The sequence below is a fragment of the Danio rerio genome, chromosome 5, assembly GCF_052040795.2.
Source record: "Danio rerio strain M-AB ecotype USA chromosome 5, GRCz13ab, whole genome shotgun sequence".
NCBI lineage: Eukaryota > Metazoa > Chordata > Actinopteri > Cypriniformes > Danionidae > Danio > Danio rerio.
In genome coordinates this window covers 413,783-425,039 of record NC_141025.1, presented here as the reverse complement: position 1 = coordinate 425,039, position 11,257 = coordinate 413,783, and the positions used below count along the sequence as shown (strand labels likewise).

Genomic DNA, 11,257 nt, shown 5'->3' with positions numbered 1-11,257 from the left:
GACAATATGTGCAGACATTTCTCACAGGTTTTACAGTGGATCTAAGCAAGTGACAAATCCTGCATGCTGTTATAATTCCTGCAGGACTTACAGGAGCTATTTGCTGTAATTGGAGAGAAATAAATTGTCACTTGCTTTAATTTTAGTTCATGAAACTGTTGGTTGCAATACAAAATCAGTTCCAACAAATAAACAATACATCAAAAAATAAAAATAAAAACATAAATAAAAAGAGTATACTAATGACTAGATTATAGACACTTCTAAAAATAAACCACTGCTCCAACCCAAGAAGCTTCAATATTATACATGAACCTCTAAGCTGAACACTCACACTTTATTTCTATACATTTTTACTTCATTTATTAAAATGTCGATCCAGCTATCTATTTTAATCCAACTCTCATCTGTTTGGCTGGATGCAACAAAAAAAAAAAACTATCTGCAAAACCTGGTGGGTCCTTGATGTAGACGCATGTTGAACATGTCTGTGCACTTTCATCAGTCTGTTCCTCTTTCTTTAAACATGTTTGTTGCAGTTATCCCTGATCTGAGTCTTTTTGACCTGAGCAGCCTATTTTATTCTGTCCATCGCCTTTTTGTGGCAGCTGGAACTGGGGCCTCTTCATTCAGGTACACTTTGTACTTAATTTTTACTTTTTAAAAAGAAGCAAAGTTAGTGTGATTTGTAAACAATGTGTTTTCTGCAATTACAGAGTACATTTAATCAATAAACATTTTAAATAAAATAAATGCAAAATTGAAATTAGATGAATGATTGCTGGTCTAGGTCTGTATTATACACATATGATATTACAATAATTTAAGTTATAATAAAGACAAATACTAGTGTGTGTGTGTGTGTGTATTATTTAACAAAATTGACTTGATTAGACACATTAAAATAAACATTCTTTATGAAGACTTTTTTCTTCAAGATGTTTTGTTCGTGGAATATGTTTTAATGAATTTGTGCTTTGCAGATTCACACTTCAAAGATGCTTGTTTACACCACCTACTGGCGTAACAGTGTAGTTTACATTATAAACTCTGGTGAAATGAATCATTCAGAGAACAGACTCGATTCACTGAGACGACTCGCTTATGCGAATACACGTCAGTCGACAGCCACCAGCCCTCTTCTGAAGGTAAAGTACTTTTCTTGAGTTACTTTATGTAAAAGTGCTCCAAATACTACTCTGGCGTTCACACCAGACGTGGAAACCGCATCAAGCGCGAGTGATTTACATGTTAAGTCAATGTAAAGGAGCGATCAGACATTCTGTGGTGCGATATAGGCGAATGCCGTGGCACGAGATGAGCATTTTGCGCATTTGACGTGCGCTTCGTGAACTGCGAGTTCAAAAATCTGAACTTCAGCACAGTTGTGCCGCGTTTACCAATCAGGAGCTTGCTCTTGTGGGGGCGTGATTGTGATGTATCGCCTGTTGTTGGTGTCTGTGGGGAAATCCTCCAGCAGACACAGTTTACAAATGCTCACTTCTTTTAAAGTTGAGATCACATTAACAATACTAGTACATTGCTAAAGTAATATACCCAGACCTACTACCGCCTATTATCAAAACTTGATTTCAAAAATGACTATAAATGATATTTTTATCATTGTAACATAAACAGTGTTTTGTTCTGTATTTTCACTGCGTAAAACTGATGCTGATAGTTTTTTTGTTGCCTCAGAAATCATTTTGATTGCCGGCTGGACAGCAAACTACCCGCGCTAGCAGGTACATTAAGGTAAAACTGTTGTCATGGATACAGTCAGGTGAAGCAATCTAATATATATATATATATATATATATATATATATATATATAATGTGTGTGTGTTTGTATATCCATCTATCTAAAATGGGCAATACATGGGTTCTAGTGGAATGGAGGGAGGAACTATCGACCTATGACATTGTTTCTAAAAAGAACCTACTGAAAAAGAAACTTGAACCTGGAGGTATTGTGGATGAGGATGTAAGTTCACCAGCCACAGTTATAGACATTAATGATAAAAAGTCTAGCAAACATCAAGACCTGTGGTCATGAGTAGGCATATACTGTAGGACAATACCCGGTTTCAAGGGTTGTCAGTTTGGAAAAGTCCCGGTTTTAAAACCACTAAAATGATCTGCTATTCCGTTTCTGAGGTATTTGTAAATCTGTTTTGGAGCTAATGACGACAGCTGCAGTCAATGATTTATCTTAATCATTTAGCCTGACATGTTTACCGTTTCTAAATATTTTAAATCTTTCCTAAAATAAAATATACTGTGTTCAAGTTGGTTTTTTTACTCTGATATTTAAAAAATAACTTATTTTTTAGAGCAGTAATCACAATATTGTGATATTTCTATCCGTTTATCATACCACCAGAAACTTATACCAGCCCATGCCTAATCATGACTGAAGATAAGTGTTTTCAACTTTATTCATTTCTTTTTAGAGAACAAAGAAACTCTCAGGTGGAGGATGTTCAGGAGAGGGGGATTTACAGAAATATTCAGATGTACCTATTAAAGTGTCTAGAACAGCACTAAACAAAATAATAAAATTAAATGATGACCACAAGTTACAAGTAAGGTAATAATCTGTACGCACGCAAACACACACACACACTTGTATGGACCCTTTTCACATTTGCGCGTTTCAGCAAAAATCATCATAGTTGGTAAACAGCGCAATGAATAAGAAAACAAATATTTTTTTACAAATCTATTTGCTGAAATAAAAAACTCCATGACAGTGTTATCAATACTTTCAGAAACTGAAAATAGTGCGAGACTGGCAACAGCAGCCAAAGAAGGGAATGATGTCAGATTTACTGCTGTCTCTATAGACACTTCATTAAATGCTCCTCGCACAAGCGATCATTCGGTTTTATTTTTTTTAGTTGAAGAAAAAAAAAAAAAAAAAAAATCGAAATATTAAAAACTAAGGTATTTAGGATGCTGATGACCGTTAAACACATCATAACGGTTTAGCGAGAAGGGTCCATTGGTTGTTTATGGAGATTCTCCATAGCTGTATTGGTTTTTCTACTGTACAGACTGTATTCTGCCCTACACCAACTCTACCACACAGCCTGCTGTGAATTGGATTCTGCTTTTTTTTTCCTTTTAGTTTCAATAAATAATTTGTAAAACAAAAACAAAAACATTGTTTCATTGTAAAATTTATCTAACTTCATATCTTTCCTGCACAATAATTCTGCTGGAACTGTATATTTTAATAACCTGCAATAATCCTGCAGATTTTTTAACAGAAAATTGAGTTGAAAATCCTGTCGGAAATATGCATAATATCCCTGCTGTGTTTTTTGTTTGTTTTGTTTTTGTAAAGGAGGTAAGAACACAAAGTTTGGCTGAATAGGGTATGGTGGCAAGCGCATTTGCCTGGATGCACAGTCCTGGCCCTGCCCGTCACTAGGGCAAGGAAACTTTCGGAAGGTTAATGAACCACTCCCGGCGCCACAACAACGTGCGGCCCATTGTGAAGCGTCTCACGCTGGCACATGGGCCACGGCACTGCGTTCTATTCCGCGCCCTTCGGGACATCTCGGTGGGGGAGGAGCTGCTGCTGGACTACGGCGTAAGACAGGAGTCCTTCGGGGGAGAAGCCAAAGATGCAGAATGGCTGGACGACATACAATTGTCAGAAATCCATAAATAACCTTGAGCAATTTGAAATCAGAAATGACAGATTGTATTTTTTACATTTAAAACAGTAATTGCAAAAAAATAAAAACAATAAACAAATGTGTTTATTTTTCAAGTGTATTGTCTTTCCATCTGTTCAGTTCACTCTGCTGCGCTCAGATCAGTCCGTCCAATTCACATGAATTAAAATCCCTTAAAGTTCAGTATCAAGTAAAAAAAAAAAAACATTCTCCTACAGTCCAGCTGAACTGCAAAACACTTCAAAATCCACTGAAATTAAAATAAATTACAGAATCAGGCTGGGTCTCTCGCCATCTTATACCCAGAAGAAAATCTAAGAAACTATAAACCTGCGATCATTAAAACAGGCATGTTAATACAGAATTACAGCAATATTTAGAACTCACTCAAAAAATAAAGCAATACAACGCATATATTTCCTGCATTCAAGGCTTAATTTGTGCCAGAACACGCCGGATCCGGTACCCTATTTTACCGACCACCCCCTTTTCATCTTCCCCTCTTCCCCGCGTCCGCTGTTCACTTTCGCTTTCTTCCACGCCACCCCCGCCCCGCTCACTTTCGTCCGCTACACCCCTTCGTATTACTGTTCCTGATAATAAGCTCCTTTTAACTCCTCGACTAGCAAGAGTAAATCCACTGTTACAGAGCTAAAGCTGTTCTCCTCCCGCTCACCTCGATCTCTCGCACTGCACTGAACAACTCCCGCCCGCTTAAATACTACCTCAGCATAGTGGGCGGAGCTTAGACAAATCAACCAATCACGATGTCTCATCCTTACCCGCTCAACAATCGCTAGGCAGATTTCCTATGTTCAGGATTGATGCAGCATTATGACTGGAGATATCCAATAAACACTATAAAACAATACTGGAGTCAAATAAATAAGTAATTATAGAAAATATCACAGCATAAAGAGTTTATAATGGGGTTACACCATATTACATGAGGTAGATTCTTTTATTTTTATGGTAAAGTGATTAGTTTGAAGGACTGACACTTCCTCTGACAGTACACAGAGCTGTGTTTAGTCATAATGTGACTGCTGTATTCTGCATTAATAAGTTTGTTTAACAGCAAGTCTGCAACTAGAAAAAGTCAAGAATGAACTGAGTGAACCAGCAGAGAACAGGCATCAACAGAGCACAGGGAATAGAGGAGTTTAAGTACGCTGGTAAACTAACGAGACACACCTGACACAATCACACTAATCACAGCAGAGAACAGGAACCAGACTGACCCAACTACTGCTTATGCTGCGGTCACACTACAGTCTACATTGTAAAAGCGCTATACAAATAAAGCTGAATTTAATTGAACTAGAGTTTGTGTGTGCGAAATTCTGTCATCCGTGTTTCTAAAAGGTGCGGGATTAAAACAAGATTATTAGACATTAAAAAAGCGAGCGATTGCTCCATGTTTTACATTTCTGTACAGAGAGGTCATGTTTTGATCCTTGATTGGTCTTACACAGTCGAGCGATGCGATTTCGCAGGTCAGAGTTCACCAAGCTTGAACTTTGCACCGCAGCAACCAGCAAAACTTGACACATGACCCTGCATTTCCGGTCTGACGCATTCGCATGTGTATGAATGGAAGTCTATGGGGAGAAAATTCTGACTTTTCTCCCCATAGACTTCTATTCATGCGAATGCAGGGCCGGATTAACCAATGGGCCTTATGGGCACAGGCCCATGGGCCGTGCGCACTTGGGGCCCCTGCGAGGGGGGAGAAAAGAAAAAAAAAAGACAATTTCGGAGTGTCTTTTTAGGCTAATTGCAAATAGCGCACCTAGTTGGAATAAGCTGTTCACGGTTTAAGCCTGCCGGTGCCTGATTGACATAGACAAGATGAGTAAAGAGCAGACAATAACTACAGCTTCAGTGGCACACCTCGTAAAGCGCACGGCAACATCTTTTGACACGATTGATCAACCCGGTTCTAATCCACCATCAGCTGAACTCGTGCCATTTTTTTCTCCCCTTAACATTTTAGATTGGAAATATATTTATTTTTAACAGGAAGGAAACATTTTTAATAAATAATGTAAATGTTATATAAAGTCACATGTGCCTCGTGGGTTTTTAATAATGTTTAGCCTTAGGCCATGTCCACACTAATGCATTTTCATTTGAAAACGCATATTTTTGTCTCCGTTTTGCCCTTTCATCCACACTGAGACGCGTTTTTAGGAAACAAAAACGTATCTTTTTGAAAACGCTCTCCAAAGTGGATAAATTTGAAAACGCCTTTTTCGTGTCGTAGTGTAGACTGTGAAAACAGAGTCTTTCGAAAACGCGTTTTTTTGTCATGTGACACTCAGTCATGTTACTAATTTGTTTACTTAATTTTCGTTGTGATTATGATTTTAGTGATGTCGTCCTTACTGTGAGGGTAAGCAGCGTCATCAGCAGGATACTGTTCTTTAAAGCGCTCCAGTATATCGGCGTATTTGTTTTGGCACGTCTCCCAGTCTACATTTCCACTCTCTTTTGCAACTTTGTATTCATGTGTTACTCGAAGCAGCAACTCTACTTCATTGTCAGTCCATTTAAAAAACTCTGTGCTTTTCCTTCACATTTTGCCGCAACGTTTCAAAGAGCCGGAAAGAAAATAAACGTCAGCCGGAAATGACGCGTGACAAAGCGTCTTACGTTTCACGCATGCGCAGTACAGGCTGAAAGCATTTGTAGTCGTTTCAGTGTGGATGACAAAGTTTTGGAAAACGAATAGAAACGACAGTGTTCAAATTTATCCGGATTAGTGTAGACATGGCCTTAATAAAGGTGCCTCCCTCTCTGTAAAAACTGTTTTGCTCAGACAACTGTATTTCCTCTGAGTAAAAATAAATTGCTATCACAAATTAATACAAAAGGAGGGGGAGAGAGAGAGAGACAGAGAGTAAAGCCCTGAAGAGAAGAGAGACGGGAGAGAAGAGGTATAGTGAGTGTGATTTCGGATACTTTATGTTTATAATCAAGTTGTTCTATGCTGTTTGCCTATAGTCTTCATCACGAGGGAGAATACATGGAGAGGTGGAGAGACACAGTAAATCATTAATAAGTGTGTGTATTATGAAAGACTCAGATTCATGGAACTGGATTGGAGAGGCATTGTGTGTTATATGCCATGCCAATAATATGCTTTATACGTTTGTAAAAGCAATACATTAAAATACCCTTTAAAAATTATATATATATTAGTCCTATATTATATATAGTACTGTTTTAGTGAACTTGAACAAGTATACTAAAAATACATACATTTTCACTAGTTTTATTATTATTTTTATTTTTATATTTTTTTGAATTCTTAATCCGGCCCTGTGCAAATGCGAATCTTCTATCGCTAAAGCTGCGGTCACACTTGAGTTTTCTCCCCATAGACTTCCATTCATATGCATGCGAATGTGTCAGACCGGAAACGCAGGGTCATGCGTCAAGTTTCTCAGGTCGCTATTCACTATATAGTAGAATAGAACGATATAAACATTTAAATAAAAATAAGTTATTGCAAACAAAATAAACACAAACTACATTTCAACTCATTTTTTTAATGTTTATGTAGACTTTTTTCTGTTTATTAAACTTTGACTTAAAATTTCCCCTTAACTTTTTAAAAAATTATTTATCTTTTTTCATAAATCTTACTTTGGGTATATCAGGGTTCTTACACCTTTTCCAACTTCAAACTCCAGCCCTTTTCAAGGTGCATTATTATGCTTTTCCAGCACCTAACGATCGCGGTAAATTACGTTTATGTTTGCTGTATGTACCTTTCCACACTTTAATCTATAATTTGTGCTGTTTTACAAAACACAATATAACATTTCAACTTAAATGGTTGAATACTTGAGCAGAGATTTAGTGGGATAGTTCACCCAAAAATGGTAAAAAAAATAAATAAAGTTCAGTTATTGGATGAAGTATCTTTTAAAGTTTGGTCTCTTTTTACCTAAAGTTGATCTCTCAAAAATGAGCTTACAGTCAGATTCTGTCTGAGTGTAGAACCAAACTTTCAAGACCAGAGGCCTCATGTATCAACGCTGCGTACGCACAAAAACTTTGCGTACGCCAGGTTTCACGCTCAGAATCGCTCACGTTTGGATTTACTAACGATGAACTGAACGTGGGAATGTTCGCAGCTCCACGGCAGCTTTATGGCTGGCGTACACACATTTCTTGTGTGTGTCTGTTTTATTTCTATTGGCGACTCCTAGAAGCAGTTGTGTTAAATTGCTCTCTACAAAGTGTCTTCTCAGCTTGTATGAGAAGGGTTCATCCGCATGTCTAGTATAAAAGGTTTCTGTACCATACAGTTGACCATCCAAACATTAAAGCGCAATTTGCAGCGGTCGCCGGTTTTCCCAATGTAATGTGGAAATGTCCGAGTTCATGCTTGAACGTATCGAAACATGTTGCCATGGGTTTAGCGAGTTGCGCCACTTAGGCTGTTAAAACACTATAAAATTTTACACCTATAGATCTCACCATTTCTTTTTTAATCCACTCAGTGCGATATTCAGACCCAACTGTGTTAACCACATCAGCTAATCTCTCCCCACTATATAAAAAAACTCTCCCACTCTATTTTTTCCTTTTGTTGTTAATTCCAGAGAACAAACTTGCAAATAACACCGTTTTTCTCCGGTCTACCTCCGAAAGCAGCACCTTCAATTCACATTCTGTTCAAAGTTTCTGTTCCTGCTTGCTTTTGCCGTTGCTTTTTCATTGGGTTTTGCCAAAGTAGAGTCATTAGCATATTCATACGGGGGCGGAGGCAGGGAGGGGTTTTGTGCTCGTGCATGTTGTGCTCAGTTTCACGTTCATTCAGATGTACAAAGAGAATATGCGTGGGATTCGGCGTGCACAGTGTTTCATACATCTGAATTTTTTTTTGCGTACACACATTTACAGATTTGTGCGTACGCAATGTTTTAGTATGATTTCCATGCAAGTCTTCTTACACGAGGCCTCAGACGTTCATATTTCATGTGCATTGCTTATCAAAATTTATGTAACAAATTGAGCCCTTATGAGTCTGAGAGTGATCTTCCTCTGTCAACTGTTTTGAAAATCAGTCACCAAATATGGAAACCATAGTTTGTAAGCTTTCATCAAATCATTCATTGATTTTCTTTTCAACTTAGTCTGTTTGTTAATCTGGGGTCACCACAGCAGAATTAACCACAAACTTATCCAGCATATGTTTTACACAGCAGATGCCCTTCCAGCCGCAACCCAACACTGGGAAACACCCAAACACTCTCGCATTCACACAGATACACTACGTCCAATTTAGCTTATTCAATTCCCCTATAGCGGATGTCTTTCGACTGTGAGCGGAAACCGGAGCACCCGGAGAAAACCCGGAGAACATGCAAACCACACAGAAAGGCCTACTGACCCAGCCAGGACTCAAACCAGCAACCTTCTTGCTGTGATGCGAACGTGCTACCCACTGCGCCTCCAGTATTTGATCAATAATATTTTTTAATACTGTTAATATTGCTTTAGGTCAGGACTAAGGTACTGTTGTAACTATGCAAATGTCAAATGGTGACAGTTAAAGGAAAACATGTTTAATGGTTTAAAAGGCATCACCTCTCTGTAAGTAGTCTTGGCATTTTATAAAACCTATATATAAATGACAAATAATCACCAGACAGATAAATACAATTTCAATAAACACTTTAACGTTATTTGTGTATAATAGGAGCCTTTTTTATTTTTTCTTCTGCTTACCTTGAGCAGCCCTCACATGGCATGGCGTGAACTACACGATCAATAACTTTAGACAGTTGCGTTTAGAAAAAAATCTGCAGTGAAAATAGTTAAAAAATGAAACTACACTGAACAAAATAAGGTGCAAAAATAATAACTAGCTTATGCAGGAGTAGACCAAACAGGGTAGGTAGCTGGATATTGACATAACTTAATGTTTGCATACGTCATCCTAATAATAGTGTCTAGGGCTTGACATTAACCTTTTCCAACGTTACTAGTCACTCAGCATTTTCACTAGCCTCAATTTTGTTGGGAAAATATTTTATATGGATTAAAATGATTTTACATGCTAAAATGACTTTTGTGTTTTGTCCACATGCCTTCTCATTCATTTCATGTTTTGTGAACATTTTTTTAAACGTGTCAAAACAAGTTAAATAGCTGTAAACTATACTTTTTGATTAACAAAACATTTCTTTAAAAAAACAAAACAAAGAAAATCAATTTACTGTTAAAAATAATTATTGTCATGTATCAAAAATATGCAGAGTAATCTGTCCTGCCTAAGATCACCAGTTAAGTACACATAAATGGAGAGTTAATCTCATATTAAAGCAACGTTGTTGTAAAAAATTATAATTAAACCATATAAACAAAAATAACTGTGAGCAAAAGAAAGCAGGTGAAAAACAAACGGTGATAATGGAAGGATGATCACACGATTAAGGCCAATTAATGATCTGTTCAGAGCCAAAGCACCCGGTGCTGCTTACAAAGACATATTTGGAGCTCTTGTAGCAGCAAGACCGTGGGTGCATTAGCATTACTTTTTATCTGGTCTATATGAGAGAGAACCCATCACAGTTGCGTTCCAGGCACGGTTGCTTCAAGCAAGGAAACAGGAGCGCGCACACGCTTTAAACAGTCGTGTGCATCACATCAGCTGTTAGCGCAAGTGATTATCCTCTCACTCAATATTCACCTGCTGGCGTTTGCTCATGTGAATGCCATTATTTTTTGTTAGCCGTGCTGTTTCTCCATTCTAAGTTCACATTTGCACGCACATTGGGTCATCCTTATAGTCAAACCCTGCTTTAAGAAAACCACAATTGAAAAATTACTTTCAACCAGCCAAAGCGGCTAGTGGGAGTGACTGTCTAACCCGCCACAGCTGAAATCTACCCGCATTTGGGTGTTAATGTAAATCCCTGATAGTAACGCTCTTTTCATGAGCTGCAATATTATTTTAATCCTAGTGAATGCAAGCTCTTTTGCGACAGTGTACACGCTGCAGTTATATGACAGAACATCATGAAAATTAAATGAATTAAACAGAACATCTTGTAAGTGCTTTAGTAATTTTCATAGCAGACTTTAACCCACCTGAAGTCTTTTATCCACTCTTTGAAAAGTGTAAATGGTGAATTAACATACATTTGTAACATTAGGTGGAGAACTACATCTGTCAGTGTTATTTTCATTCTCTCTGATCCAGATCATAGACTAAATTATATAGACGTAGTATCTGTGTATTCAATTCACCTTTAGCGCCTGGAGGAAACCCACGCAGCACAGGGCTAAGAAAGACAGTGACTAATATAAAGAAGAAGACTACATTTCTTAAATAACGACTTTAAAGCTGTAAAATGAGTGGAATAATCGGGAGATGATCCGTGCTGTGCAGCAGCCTCACTTTCATGTAAAGATATTTTTCCATGGGCTGCGGGAAACAAGTGGCAAAGGGAAAGCAACGATTTGCAGCAGGTTCGAGAGCAAACTAAAAATCCCACCGCTTGTGCGTGCACGGCTCTGTTTATTTTAAACCTATGTGCTTACATTTACA

General features: G+C 37.8%; 1 long non-coding RNA gene across 1 annotated transcript in view; it reads right to left on the bottom strand.

Moving 5' to 3' along the window:
* Positions 1-2,421: 2,421 nt before the first annotated feature.
* LOC147843750 (uncharacterized) overlaps positions 2,422-11,257 on the bottom strand; it is an 83,507-nt gene continuing 74,671 nt past the window's right edge. Inside the window, exon 2 of the long non-coding RNA XR_015490829.1 lies at positions 2,422-4,338. This is a non-coding gene — a long non-coding RNA (uncharacterized LOC147843750). The remainder of the gene's footprint in view (positions 4,339-11,257) is intronic.